Source organism: Symphalangus syndactylus, chromosome X, assembly GCF_028878055.3.
Source record: "Symphalangus syndactylus isolate Jambi chromosome X, NHGRI_mSymSyn1-v2.1_pri, whole genome shotgun sequence".
In the NCBI taxonomy this organism is placed as follows: Eukaryota; Metazoa; Chordata; class Mammalia; order Primates; family Hylobatidae; genus Symphalangus; species Symphalangus syndactylus.
Window position 1 is genome coordinate 132,917,315 of NC_072447.2, and position 14,991 is coordinate 132,932,305.

Consider the following 14,991-nt stretch of genomic DNA (forward strand, 5'->3'; position numbering starts at 1 on the left):
CCTTTCGTCCTGTTACAATATATGACAGTCCCACAAGAGTTCAACCACTTTTATAATTTCAACTATCACCCATATGCTGAAGATTCCCAAATAGATATTTTGATCCCAGACCTTTGCCCACTTGTGTGTGGGTATCTAGTATATATCTCTACCACAATGCCTCACATACAATTAAAACTGAATTTATCTTGTGTATTAGTCAAGGTTCCTGAGGGTTCTCCAAGATATATATATAACGAGAGAGACAGAGATTTATTATAAGGAATTGGCTCATGCAGTGATGGAGATCCAAGACAGCTGGTGGTATCGTTCCAGTCCAAGTCTCCTGAGAACAGGAGAAGCAAGGTGTAAGTTCCAGTTCAACTGCAAGAGAAGACCAATGTCCCAGCTCAGAAACAGTCAGGCAGAGAAAACGAATTCTCCCTTACCCTGCCTTTTGTTCTATAAAGGCCTCCAACAGATTGGAAGAGACTCACCCACACTGAGGAAGGCAATCAGTTTTACTTAGTCTATCAATGTAAGTGTTAAATCTCATCTAGAACCACCCTCACAGACACCCCCAGAATAATGTTTAGCCAAATATCTGGACACCCTTTGTTCCACTCAAGTTGACACATAAAATTAACCACCACATCATCTCCCCACTTGAACTAGATAGTACCCCATGTTCTTTACTCCAGTCATGATATCACATCCACCCACTCAATCTAGAACCCTTCAAATCACCTTTGCTTCCTCCCTCTCCCTTATTCGCTGTATTAGGTTAATCACTAAGTCCTACAATTTTTTTTTTTTTTGAGATGGAGTCTCGCTCTGTTACCCAGGCTAGAGTGCAATGGTGCAATTTCAGCTCACTGCAACCTCCACCTCCTGGATTCAAGAGATTCTCCTGCCTCAGCCTCCCGAGTAGCTGGAAGTACAGGCACCTGCCATCATGCCTGGCTAATTTTTGTAGTTTTGTAGAGATGGGGTTTCACCATGTTGGCTAGGCTGGTCTTGAACTACTGACCTCAGGTGATCCACCCACCTTGGCCTCCCAAAGTGCTGGGATTACAGGTGTGAGCCATTGCGCCCAGCCAAGTTCTGCAAATTTTACCTTCTAAAAAATTCCTCAAATTTGTCCCTGCCTTGGCTGGGCGTCACGGCTCATGCCTGTAATCCCAGAACTTTGGGAGGCCAGGGCAGGTGGATCACGAGGTCAGGAGTTTGAGACCAGCCCAGCCAACATAGTGAAACCCCACCTCTACTAAAGATATAAAAAAAATTAGCTGGGTGTGGTGCACCTGTAATCCCAGCTACATGCGAGGCTGAGGCAAGAGAATCGCTTGAACCTGGAAGGCAGAGGTTGCAGTGAGCTGAGATCTCGCCATCACACTCCAGCCTGGGCAACAGGGCAAGACTCCATCTCAAAAAATAAATAAATAAATAAAAATATTTATCCCTGCCTGTATATTTCTGTCACCCATGCCAGAGTGCAGTGGCACGATCATAGCTCACTGCAGCCTCAACCTCCCGGACTCAAGCTATCCTCACACCTCAGTTTCCCTAGTAGCTAGGAACACATGTGCACTCCACCGCCACCACATCCGACTAATTTTTTAATTTTCATAGAGATGGGATCTCCCTATGTTGCCCAGGGTGGTCTTGAACTTCTGGGCTCAAGCGATCCTCCCACCTTGGCCCCCCCAAAGTACTGGAATTACAGACACAAGCCACTGCACCTGGCTTATATTTCTTTTTTGACATTATCTATTAATGCTATGAGAGACGAATAATTTTTTTTTGAGACAGTCTCACTCTGTCACCCAGGCTGGAGTGCAGTGGCATCATCATGGCTCACTGCCACCTTGACCTCCCCAGGCTCAGGTGATCTTCCTGCCTCAATCTCCTGAGTAGCTGGGACCACAGTCATGCACCATCACATCTGACTGATTTTTGTATATTTTTTGTTGTTGTTGTAGAGATGGGGTTTCATCAGTTGCCCAGGCTGATCTCAAACTCCTGGGCTCAAGGGATCTGCCCACCTCAGCCTCCCAAAGTGCTGGGATTACAGGTGTCAGCCACCATGCCCAGCAAGAGATGAGGATTAAGTTCAATTCCACCATTCCTACCTTCCATCCACCCCTTCCAATAAAGTTGTAGCATTATTTTTATTTCCTCTAATAGATATCTTTTTCACTTTAAATAACATACATCCACTTATATTTTCTGTTTAATCAACCATAGATAGTATCTCCTTAACGGCTTACTTTGCAAGATGAAGACATATTAGTATTCTATATTTCTCTCCAGCTCTCCTTACCCCTACCTCCCAACTTATATCCATTTCTCCACATCTCTATTTTCACCCTTTTCCAAGCCATCATCTTAACAAGCCAGGTGCTCCAATGAACCACCCAGGGAATGGTGATGAAGTGAATGAGGACAAAGTGATGGTAAAGCAGCTTCATGGGTAGGAAACTCACATCTCTAAAAAATGCTGTGCAGAACTCATTAGCATCTCTGAGTTCTTGGAACATAAGAAAAAATCGCACTAAAAATCCACCTGTCCTCACCATGAATGACAGCGAGGAGTCAGTGCCTTCAGAAGACTTGTGCAGCTGTACCAAGCCACCAGCCGCCCAGTTCAAGCAGCGACAGTCCCAAGGAAAATGGTGGCAGCTAAGGGGACATAAAGGAGAAGCTGGGCACAGAGTCTGTCTTGCACTTAAAGACAGAGACTGCCCTGCCATCCACACTCCAGAACATAAGCTATTTACCCAAAGGCAAAGTGGCCAATATTAATGTGCCTCTTCAGGCATTACAAAGAGACAAGGGAGTGGTAAATCAGTGGAGCTCATATGTGCTGCTGGCCCCTCTGCCCAGCACCAACAGCATTTTTTCAACGACAGCAGATCTAGCTCACTGAGAAGATCTACATTCAAGTGAACTCACGGGCCTCCCACACTCTCCACTCCAGCTAATACCCTGAAGACCTTAGATAGCCACATGTCCAAGCAAGTTTCTGCAGCTGTGGCTTTGCTCAGCCAGAAAGCTGGAAGCCAAAGTCTGTCTCTGGACACCTTAAACAAGCCAAGCTATCTCACCAACATCCCTTCTGCTGCCAGCTCTGTGACCCCATGGCTGACACCCTTCACCCTGAAGCTGGATAGGATATGGGTGCTCCTGAATGTTGTATCTCAGCTCCCAAGTGCTTTGCTACCTCAGGCTTGGGTTCTGTGCTCTTTCAGAGTCCTTTCTCTACTGTGGCATTATATCCATCCAAGAAAGAGAAAGATAAGCCACCAAACATCTGAGATGTGTGTCGAACCCAAAGACGAGGCCATCCTCTACAAGCACAGCTGTAAGAACTGTAGCAAGGTTTGGGAGACTGGTAGCTCCTTGCAGATCTATCACCACATGCATACTGGAGAGAGACCCTTCATGTTCTCTGTGTGTGGTCATGGCTTCACCACCAAGGGTAACCTTAAGGTATACTTTCATCAATATCCCCAGGTGAAGGCAAACCCCCAGCTGTTTGCCAAGTTCCAGAACAAAATGGTGGTAGGCAATGGCACCTCATGCACTCTCTGTACCTGTCCCCATAGATGAATCCAGTCTCTCTTTAGACAGCAAACTTGTCCTTGTAACAAGGACCCCCTCCATAGAACTATCTCAAAATCTTTCTTCGGGGGTTAACCCCAATGACCACATGGGTGGCTCATTGTTGGGCCTTCTCCGGAAAGCAACAGTGGACCCACACTCCTTGGGGTGGTGCCAAACCATAATTCCCCAAGGGTTGGTGGCTTTCAAGGGAGTGGGACCACCAAGCCAGGGTCAGAGACCATGAAATTGCAGCTGCTGGTAGAGAACAGCAACAAGGCCACTTCTGACCCCAGTGAATGTCTCACTTGCCACCGAGTCTTAAGCTGCCTAAGTTCCTTCACAATGCATTACCTCCCTTGGGAAAACTGGCCTCCATGCCTTGTCTACACAGTCCCTGTACAGGGCTCCTGATCGGTAAGTAAAGAATGTTGCTTTCTAACAGGCCCAGGAGCCCCAAGTTATCCTGGGACCTCAAGAAAAGAGGAAATTTAGGTATTTGATGGTACAAACCCATGGCTGGGTTTGGCTTTAAAAAAGTCTTATCTGGCCGGGCACGGTGGCTCACGCCTGTAATCCCAGCACTTTGGGAGGCCGAGGCGGGCAGATAATGAGGTCAGGAGATTGAGACCATCCTGGCTAACACAGTGAAACCCCATCTCTACTAAAAAAAATACAAAAAATTAGCCTGTAGTCCCAGCTACTCGGGAGGCTGAGGCGGGAGAATTGCTTGAACCCAGCGGGCAGAGGTTGCAGTGAGCTGAGATTGCGCCACTGCACTCCAGCCTAGGCAACAGAGCAAGACTCCACCTCAAAAAAAAAAGTATTATCTAAGATTTCTTAAGGGACAGAGTTCCATCAAAGACAATTTTAAAAGCCTATGTTAAAAATGATTATTCTTGAAGTCAAGGCAGGCGGATCACTTGAGGTCAGGAGTTCAAGACCAGCCAGGCCGATATGGTGAGACCCTGTCTCTACTAAAAATAGAAAAATTAGCTGGGCGTGGCAGCATGTGCCTGTAATCCCAGCTACTTGGAAGGTTGAGGCATGAGAATCGCTTGAACTCAGGAGGCGAAGGTTGCAGTGAGCCAAGATCGTGCCACTGCACTCCAGCCTAGGCGACACAGTGAGACTCCATCTCAAAAAAAAAATCTAACAATTATTATTATTATTGCTGCACTTTATACAAATAATCAGGCCAAGTATAATAAAGCAAATCAGTCTTACCATGATTTGTCTTTAGTAAAAATGGGAGACTGGAGAGAGAAAAATTGTTTCGAGAACGATGGTACACCTGTTATTAAATTATAGTCTCATTCGTTGTTTTTAAGGTTTTTTTTTCCTGCAATTTAGGCTAACCGTGCTTATTCCTGTGAACCAAGCAGTGATCTCTGGCTGCTGCTCAGAAGAAACAAGAGGGATGGGTAATGTAAAAATCTGGGTCAATATTCTAATTCTGGGCATATATTAGAATCAGCTAGCGACACCATATCATCTTGGTTTCAACAATTGCCCAGTTCATGGAAAGCTTTCTTATTCAGTTCACTTGGAATAATTTTACTTACTCTGTTTTACTGTGGTGGAAAATATTGCTGTTGTACTCTTTGTGTAGGAATGCAGGATAAGCTTACTCAACATTTTCTTAAATTGAATACTTACTCAAGAGTTATGGATGGCCCTCACCATACTTACACTTTCTGACTGAGCTCCTCTCTACCCTGAATACAAGAGACCCTAACAGGTAGGCAGGAATATCATTGCCCAATTCAGCCTGAAGAAGTTACAGAAGATGGATCTTTGTCCCTCTAACCCTTAAGATTAAGGGTTCCTGGCCAGACGCGAAGGCTCACACCTGTAATCCCAGCACTTTGGGAGGCCGAGGCGGGTGAATCACCTGAGGTCACGAGTTCGACATCAGCCTGGCCAACATGGCAAAACCCCATCTCTACTAAAAATACAAAAATTAGCCGGGCATGGTGGCACACGCCTGTAGCCCCAGCTACCTGGCAGGCTGAGGCAGGAGAATTGCTTGAACTCGGGAGGCGAAGGTTGCAGAGGGCCGAGATCGCGCCACTGCACTCCAGCCTGGGTGACAGAGCAAGACACCATCTCAAAAAAATAATAATAATAATAATAAAAGATTAAGGATTCCTTTGTAAAAGGCAGGGGAGAAATATGTCAGAAATGTTCAAACCAGAGTGCCTCCATCCTGAATAGGGGCTGGGTAAAATGAGACTGAGACCTACTGGGCTGCATTCCCAGGAGGTTAAGCATTCTAAGTCATAGGATGAGATAGGAGGTCGGCACAAGATACAGGTCACAAGGACCTTGCTGATAAAAAAAACACGTGGTAAAGAAGCAGACCAAATCCCACCCAAACCAAGATGGTGAGGAAAGTAACCTGTGGTTGTCCTCACTGCTCATTATATGCTAATTATAATACATTAGCATGCTAAAAGACACTCCCACCAGCACCATGACAGTTTACCAATGCCAAGGCAATGTCAGGAAGTTACCATGTATGGTCTAAAAGGGGGAGGAATTCTCAGTTCCAGGAGTTGCCCACCACTTCCCGGAAAACTCATGAAAAACCCGCCACTTGTTTAGCATGTAGTCAAGAAATAACCACAAAAATAGCCAACCAGCAGCACTCAGGGCTGCTCTGCCTATGGAGTAGCCATTCTTTTATTCCTTTACTTTAATAAATTTGCTCTCACTTGGGAAAAAAAAACATACATTACCACACCCACACTGGGGAGAGACCCATCCAATGTGAAATCTGTGGCCAAGCTTTTTCTACCAAAGGCAACGTAAAGACACTTCTCAGGGTTCACGGAACCAACTCATCCATAAGTACATACCCCATTAGTCAAAAGAAATTTACCAACGTGGTCATGTTGCAACAACATATTTGGATGAACATGGGCACTCAGATTCTCAGCATGTCCCCGCCAGAGAATCCCTGTGATTTTAGGGGTCCTGAGCCAATGACGGTCAGTGAGAATGGTAATACAAGTGCCATCGGCCATGATGATGTTGAAAGAAGACGCCACTGTGGACAAAGTCAGCTCCCAGGATGCCCCCAGTAGCTACTCAAAGGTCCTCACACCTCTTCTTAGCATCCACTTAATATAACCCACCCTAGGGTTTGCCATGAAGGCTTCCCTAGCAGTCACCAGGAAAGTGGGTCCTGTTCCTTCTGGCCTGCAGTGGCAGAGCAGCTGAAAAAACGATTCAGTGGAGAGCAACAGTTTAATGACTCATTCTCACTGATGGGAGACCAGGACTATTAGCCAAACTCCAGATGCTGTGGAAACCACATCCTTCCAGGCATGCTCCCTGGCAAGTAGCCAAGCAGAAAACATTATGTCAAAGTCTCCAGATGCTGGGGGCAAAGCTGAGCACCCCAAGAACAGCCACACTGAGATGGGCTGTCTCCCATCAACGTTTTTCTGAGCCCAGTCAACCTATGTCAAAGTTCAAGTTTTAACAGGCTTGGTGGCTAACGCTTGTAATCCCAGCTACTAATGAGGCTGCGGCAGGAGGATCACTTGAGCCCAGGAGTTCAAGGTTGTGGTAAGCTATGATTGTGCCACTGCACTCCAGCCTGTGCAAAAAGGAGAGACCCTGTCTCTAAAAAATAAAAATGAAAAGCTGAAGTTCCTGGTGACACAGATAGGAGACATGGAAATACTGGATAGAAGAGGGCAGTTCCCCAGCAAAGGCCCCACCCTCAAGCCTGGATATGCACAGCCCTAAGTGAGAACAGGCATTCCTGTTTTTGTGCTGAAAATGTTGCTTTTGGCCCATCACGCCCCCTATCCTGTACCCATATAAACCCCAAACCCGAGGCTCCAGAAGCAGGAGATGAGGAGATGAGCAGACAAATGGCAGAACGGCACGGCACAGGAGAGAAAAGAAGAAACATCAGGAGGAGTTTGGCTGGGGTTGGTCAGAGAATCAGCCATTGGATGGCCAAACTCCAGGGGAAGATCATCTTCCCACTCCATCCCCTGTCCAGCTCCTCATCTATCCCACTGAGAGCCACCTCCACCACCCAATAAAACCCTGCATTCTCCATCCTTCAAGTCCATGTGTGACCTGATTCTTCCAGGATTCTGGACAACAACTCAGGATACAGAAAGCTGTCACACTGGCCCTCTGCCTTTGCAGAAAGGCAGAGGGTCCACTGAGCTGATTAACACTTAAGCCATCTGCAGATGGCAAGGCTAAAAGAGCACACTGTAACACACTCCCACTTGGGCTCCTGCACCTGTCTGTCTGTGTACTCCCCCTCATGTAAGAGGTTTGAGCAGCAGTGGCGACCAAACAGACAAGCCACACCTGTCACACGTCCTGTGAGGGGGGTCAGGGAACTCTCTCTTTCACTGGCACATTAGTTGGATCCCCAGTCATGTCCCTGGTGTTAGCGGCCCAGCCACACTGACAGGCCAAGCAACACAGCTGCACACAGTGTGAGAAGAACTTCTCATCCACTAGTGCTCTTCAGATTCACAAGTGGACTCACACTAGAGAATAGCCTTTTGTGTGCAGCATACATGGGCAAGCTTTTACCACCAAAGGCAACTTGAAGGTCCACTGTATGACTCATGGAGCAAACAATAACTCAGCACACCAGAGAAGGAAGCTAGCCATTGAGAACACTGTGGCTCAATTAGGTATGAATGGAAAGAATCTCAGAAATGTTTACTGGAAATCCTGGCCCCTTCAGTGAAGGTGGTGGAACCAATACACCAACATGCTCAACAGTGGTCTTGCCATGAAGACTAGCAAGATCTCTATGACCCAGAGTGGTGGTGTTCCCACTCTCCTAGTTTCTGTGGGGGCCAACTCTGCTGTGAATAACACTGCTGAGTCCAAGATGGATGGCTCCCAGTCAGGTATCAGTGCCAATGTGGAAAAACCAGGTGCTACTGAGACTGGTTCCCTCACTTCCTGGAAGAAAACAAGATTGTGGTCAGCTAAGCTAAAGGGGAACTTGCCTGGAAGAAGAAATGTAGACAGAGTGAAATGTCTAGAACATGCTTGTTCAACCCTCAGCCCACAGGCCACATGCAGCCCAGGGTGGCTTTGAATGTGGCCCAACACAAATTCGTGAAGTTTCTTAAAACATTCTGAGATTTTTTTGTGATTTATTTTTTTTAACCTCATCGGCTATTGTTAGTGTTCGTGTATTTTATGTGTGGCCCAAGACAATTATTCTTCCAAGGTGGCCCGGGGAAGCCAAAAGATTGGACACCCCTAGTCTAGACCGTGCTTTTTATTCTTTTATTATTTTTTATTTGTATAAATTTATGGGGTACAAGTGTAATTTTGTTACCTGCATAGATTGTGTAGTGGTGAAGTCAGGGCTTTTAGGGTATTGATCACCCAAATAACCTACATTGTACCCCTTAAGTAATCACTCATTATCCACCCCTTGCCTTACCCTTCCAAGTCTCTGTTGTCTATCATTCCACACACTACCTCCGTGTGTACACTTTATTTAGCTCCCACTTATAAGTAAGAACATGTGATATTTGTCTTTCTGTGCCTGGCTTGTTTCACCAAAGTTAATGGCCTCCAGTTCCATCCATGTTGCTGCAAAAGACATGATTGCATTCTTTTTATGGCTGCATAGTATTCCATGATGTATACATACCACAGTTTCTTTATCTAATCCTCCGTTGATGGACACTTAGGTTGATTCCTTATCTTTGCTATTGTGAATAGTGCTGTGATATACTATTGCAGATGTCTTTTTGATATAATGACTTATTTTTCTTTGGGATTGCTGGATGGAAAGTAGTTGCATTTTTAGTTCTTTGAGAAATCTCCATACAGTTTTCCATAGAGGTTACACTAATTTACATTCCCACCAACAGTGTATAAGAGTTCATTCCCTTTTCTCCCCATCCTCGCTAACATCTGTTAGTTTTTCTCTTTTTAATAATAGCCATATGACTAGTGTAAGATGGTTTATCATTGTGGTTTTAATTTGCACATCTCTGATGATTAGCGATGTTGAGCATTTTTTCATGTCGTTTGGCCATTTGTCTTCTTTTCAGAAATGTCTATTCATGTTCTTTGCCCACTTTTTAATGGGATTATTTGTTCTGTTTTTTTTTTTAAAAAAAACCCATCTCCTCCTCCCGTTTTCCTTATTCTTACTGATATGCAAATGATGTTTACAGATGGCAACCTCAGGCAGTTCTACAATCACAATTGTTATGCTGCTTTGCAAAACATAAAAACAAAAAAAATCAAAAAAGAAAATATCTATACCAAAACAAATACAGACTATAATTATTTTTTAATTTTGGAAGGAGGCAAGTCTTGAAAGTAGCTTTGTTACTTTCAACAAACTATATACATAGAAATTCTGTACAGCCTACAGTAGCTATTTCCCAAGACTGTCGCCTATTTCAAGGTGGAACAGTTTGAACTTATTGAACCACAGTGGAAAAGACAACTACTTAGCTTAGTGGGGTGGGGAGGAGTACTGTATACTTCCATGATAACTGTCTGCAAGTAAATGGACAAGGTTATCATCTATTTAGGGACCTGTTTTGTATGTCTCCTAACCCTGTACCCATCTTTTGTTTTGTTTTTTGAAAGTATTTTCTTTTTTTTTTTTTTGAGACAGAGTCTTGCTGTCGCCCAGGCTGGAGTGCAGTGGCCTTATCTCAGCTCACTGCAAGCTCCGCCTCCCGGGTTCACACCATGCTCCTGCCTCAGCCTCCCACGTAGCTGGGACTACAGGCACCCGCCACCTCGCCTGGCTAATTTTTTGTATTTTTAGTAGAGACGGGGTTTCACCGTGTTAGCCAGGATGGTCTCGATCTCCTGATCTGGTGATCTGCCTGCCTCTGCCTCCCAAAGTGCTGGGATTGCAGGCGTGAGCCACGGCGCCCGGCCCTGAAAGTACTTTCAAAAATAAAGCAAAAAAAAAAAAAAAAAGATTATAGAATTACAAATTCCTCCAACTTTTTTTTTTTTTTTTTTTTTTTTAAGATGGAGTCTCACTCTTTCACCCAGGCCGGAGTGCAGTGGCACTGTCTCGGCTCACTGCAAGCTCCGCCTCCCAGGTTCACGCCATTCTCTTGCCTCAGCCTCCCGAATAGCTGGGACTACAGGCGCCCACCACCGAGCCCAGCTAATATTTTTGTATTTTTTTAGTAGAGACGGGGTTTCACCGTGTTGGCCAGGATGGTCTCAATCTCCTGACCTCGTGATCCGCCCACCTCGGCCTCCCAAAGTGCTGGGATTACAGGCGTGAGCCACCGCGCCTGGCCTAATTCCTCCAACTTTTTTTGTTTTCTAAATGGAGTCTCGCTGTCACCCAGGAGGCTGGAGTGCAATGGTGCAATCTCGGCTCACTGCAACTTCCACCTCTGGGGGTCAAGGGATTCTCCTGCCTCAGCCTCCCAAGTGGCTGGGATTACAGGTACCTGCCACCACACCCAGCTAATTTTTGTATTTGTAGTAGAGACGGGGTTTCAGTTTCACCATGTTGGCCAGGCTGGTCTCAAACTCCTGGACTCAAGTGATCTGCCCGCCTCGGCCTCCCAAAGTGCTGGATTACAGGGGTGAGCCACTGTGTCCAGCCTCCTTTAACTTTAGAACTTTAAATAGGATGTCCTCAAATGGACTTATTTTAGTTGTTAGGGAGTCAATGTCTGCTTATTAAAATACAGCTCAGTTGGAGCTACAAGAGTTCGAATGTATTCCACACACTTCCCTTTACCCTCCTGAACACCAGAAGAGGTGGGCCACTGAGCAAGGAATCTCAGGTGACTTAATTTAGTTCACCAGTGCCCACTCTGTTGAAGAACTGGATTTTCATTCCAGAGGAGAAATTCATGGGAAGAAGTGTTTCCTTTCATAGGGTCACATACTAATTTTTAAAAAATATAGTTGGTGCAACTTATGCCAAGTAATTATGCAAATTTTTTGCCCTGAGTATTGCATGAAGGCTACAAAGTTGGAACAGGCAAATCCTGGGTATGAAAGCTTTAGTTTAAATATTTCACTTTTTTATAGCCATAGTCTATTTTCCTATTTTATGACCACTGAAGTATTCCCAGGCCCTGTCTGTTTGTTTGTTTGTTTTTGAGACGGAGTCTCACTCTGTCACCCAGGCTGGAGTACAGTGGCACAATCTCAGCTCACTGCAACCTCTGCTTCCCAGGTTCAAGGGATTCTCCTGCCTCAGCCTCCCAAGTAGCTGGGACTATAGGCTTGTGCCACCATGCCCGGCTAATTTTTTGTATTTTTAGTGGAGATGGGGTTTCACTATGTTGGCCAGGCTGGTTTCAAACTCCTGACCTCAGGTGATCCACTGGCCTTGTCCTCCCAAAGTGCTAGGTTTACAGGTGTAAGCCACCATGCCTGGCCGCTGTCTTAAACCTAAGTGTAACTGGTGGAGGGTGTCCAGGTTCTTGTCGTATTGGACAAAACAGACAAAGCAAGGAAAGAATGAAGCAACAAAAGCAGATTTATTGAAAATGAAAGTATACTCCACAATGTGGGAGCGGACCTGAGCAGCGGCTCGAGGGCCCAGATACAGAATCTTCTTGGGTCCAAATACCCCCTAGAGGTTTCCCATTGGCCACTTGGTGTTCACCTCATGCAAATGAAGTGGTGGCCCGCAATCACTCTGATTTGTTGCTGTCTGCAACCAATTTCGAAGTTACAAAATTACACTCTTATGCAAACCTGTGATTGGTTTTTGCAACCAGTCAGAGGCACTTTCAGTTTCCCATCTGCCGGGCAGAAAAGGTGGAGGTTTGCAGAGAGAATAGTCTCTGGTCCTTTTGTTATTTAGGTGTGGAAAGTTGGGGTTTCCCTTTCAATTTAGTTCTAGGAAGTCAGCATAAACCAGCCTTGGGTTCCCTGCCTCCAGACCCTATTCTTCTGCTTCATAAGAGTTGATGTATTGGTGGGAACAGCTGGACATGTCAGATGTTTTCGTGATTCCTTTTTTCAAATCCCCTTTTGTATATATAATAATACTGAGCAAACAATGAAATGTTGCTCTAACAATTAAACCTAACTTGTGGGTGGAGAAATCATTCCCCTCTAAGTAGAAAGCCCTTACTGAAATGTGCATCAAGACTATTACCCAAAGTTTTGTCTCTTAGTTACTGCACCTGACTTTAGGATACAAAATGTTTTTTGTCCAGTTGTGCCTTTCCTTCTGGAATTGTAAGTGAACACAATAATAGTACCTCTTTATGCTGTTAAGTGTTATGTTACAGAGAACACAGCAGTGGTTTTTCCACTGTTGAACTAATGATGCTTTGTGAGTGTACGATCTATGGAGAATCCCCTGTAGTTGTACCTGCTGATGCTGTCTTGTCTGTTGGGAAAACAATTTTGCATGTTTTTCTATCCAAAATAATAATTATATTATTTATATTACAATCAGTATTATAGTAAATGTAAATGAAATAAGTACTACACTCAAAAGTAAGGGATAGACTGAGTGTGGTGGCATGGTGGCTTATGCCTGTAATCCCAGCACTTTGGGAAACCAAGGCAGATCACTTGAGCTCAGGAGTTCGAGACCAGGCTGGGCAACATAGTAAAACCCTCTCTCTACAAAAAAAAAAAAAAAAAAAAAATACAAAAAAATTAACCATGCGTGGTGGCGCATGCCTTTAGTTCCAGCTACTTGTGTGGCTGAGGCAGGAGGATCGCTTGAGCCTGGGAGGTCGAGGCTACAGTGAGCCACGTTCACCCCACTGCACTCCAGCCTGGGTGACAAAGTGAGATCCTGTCTCAAAAAAAAAGTAAGGGATTATCAGACTGAATTTAAAAACAGGATCTAACTATATGCTGTCTAGAGCAGAAACTTTAGATTCAATATATACTACAAATAGGGTGAAAGGATGGAAAATAATATGCCATGCAATAACCATGAGTGAGCCGGCTATACCAATGTATTAGTTTTCTATTGCTGTGTAACAAATTATCACAAATTTAGTAGCTTAAAACAATACCCATTTATTATCTCACAGTTCTCTAGGTCGTAAGACCAGGCAGGTTCCCTACTTAAGGTTTCAAAAAGCCAAAATCAAGATGTTGGCCATGCTGGGCTCTCATCTGGAAGTTCAAGGGAAAAATCTACCTGCAAACATAAAACAGAATCTGCTTCCAAGTTCATTCAAGTTATTGACAGAAATGCAGTTCCATGAAGCTGTAAAACTGAACTCTCCATTTCCTTGATACAGTGGTCCCCACTACCATCAAATAAACAATAGAGCATCAAATCCTTTTTGTGCTTTGAATCTCTGATGACCTCTTCTGGTACTAGCCAGAGAAAATTCTCTGCATTTAAACGGTTCACCTGACTAGGTCAGTCCTGTAATCTCAATATACTAAGGTTAACTGAGTCATGACTTAAATTATATCTGGAAAATTAATTCCTTCAGAGAAGCACTCAGATTAACATTTTAATTAATTTAAAATTGATTATATTATAATTGAAAAATAAAAATGGTACATATTCATGGTATACAACATGATGCTTTGATAGATGTATACATTGTGAAATGATTAAATCAAGGTAACTAACATATCTATTACTTCACATACTTATCACTTACTTATCACTGGTGGGAACACAGTTATCCTGGCACCATTTGTTGAAAAGACTGTCATTTGCACATTGAATTATCTTGGCACCTTTGTCAGCCATCAGCTGACCATAATATAAGGATTAATTTATGGACTCTCCATTATATTTCTATCCTCATGTCAGTATCTCACTGTCTTGATGACTGTGACTTATATATATAGTAAGTTTGAAAGATGGAAATGAAAATTCTCCCATTGGCTCCTTTTCAAAATTGGTTATTCTGGGTCCTTTGTATGTCCATATCCTTTACATATTTTAGGAGCAGTTTGCCAATTTCTACAAAAAAAAAAGAATGCTTGCTAGAATCTTTATAGGGATTTTGCTTAATTTTTATTTTTTTATTTTCAGTTTTAGAGATGTGGTCTCACTCTGTCACCTAGGCTGGAGTGCAGTGGCATGATCTTGGCTCACTGCAGCCTCAAACTCCTGGGCTCAAGCGATCCTCCCACCTCAGCCTCTGGAGTGGCTGGGACTACAGGCATGCACCACCAATGCCTGGTTGGGATTTCATTTAATTTATAGATCAATTTGATGAAAACTGTCATCTTGGCAATATTGGGTCTTACAATTCATGAAGATGGAATTTCTCTCCATTTACATAGATCTCTTATTTCCCTGAGCAATGTTTTATAGATTTTGTGTATGTCTACATTTTTTGCTAAATTTATTTCTAAGTATTTTATTCCTTCTGATGTTGCTGTGAATAGAACTGTCTCCCTAATCTCATTTTCACATTTTCACTGCTATTATATAGATACATAATTATA

The 14,991-nt window shown here is 44.0% G+C and overlaps 1 long non-coding RNA gene and 1 pseudogene across 1 annotated transcript in view; one reads left to right on the plus strand and one right to left on the minus strand.

Moving 5' to 3' along the window:
• Positions 1-283: 283 nt before the first annotated feature.
• The window catches only part of LOC134736000 (uncharacterized), a 65,183-nt gene continuing 50,475 nt past the window's right edge, over positions 284-14,991 (minus strand). The window contains exon 4 of the long non-coding RNA XR_010119617.1: positions 284-363. This is a non-coding gene — a long non-coding RNA (uncharacterized lncRNA). The remainder of the gene's footprint in view (positions 364-14,991) is intronic.
• Positions 2,258-8,568, plus strand: LOC129475401 (sal-like protein 4; annotated as a pseudogene).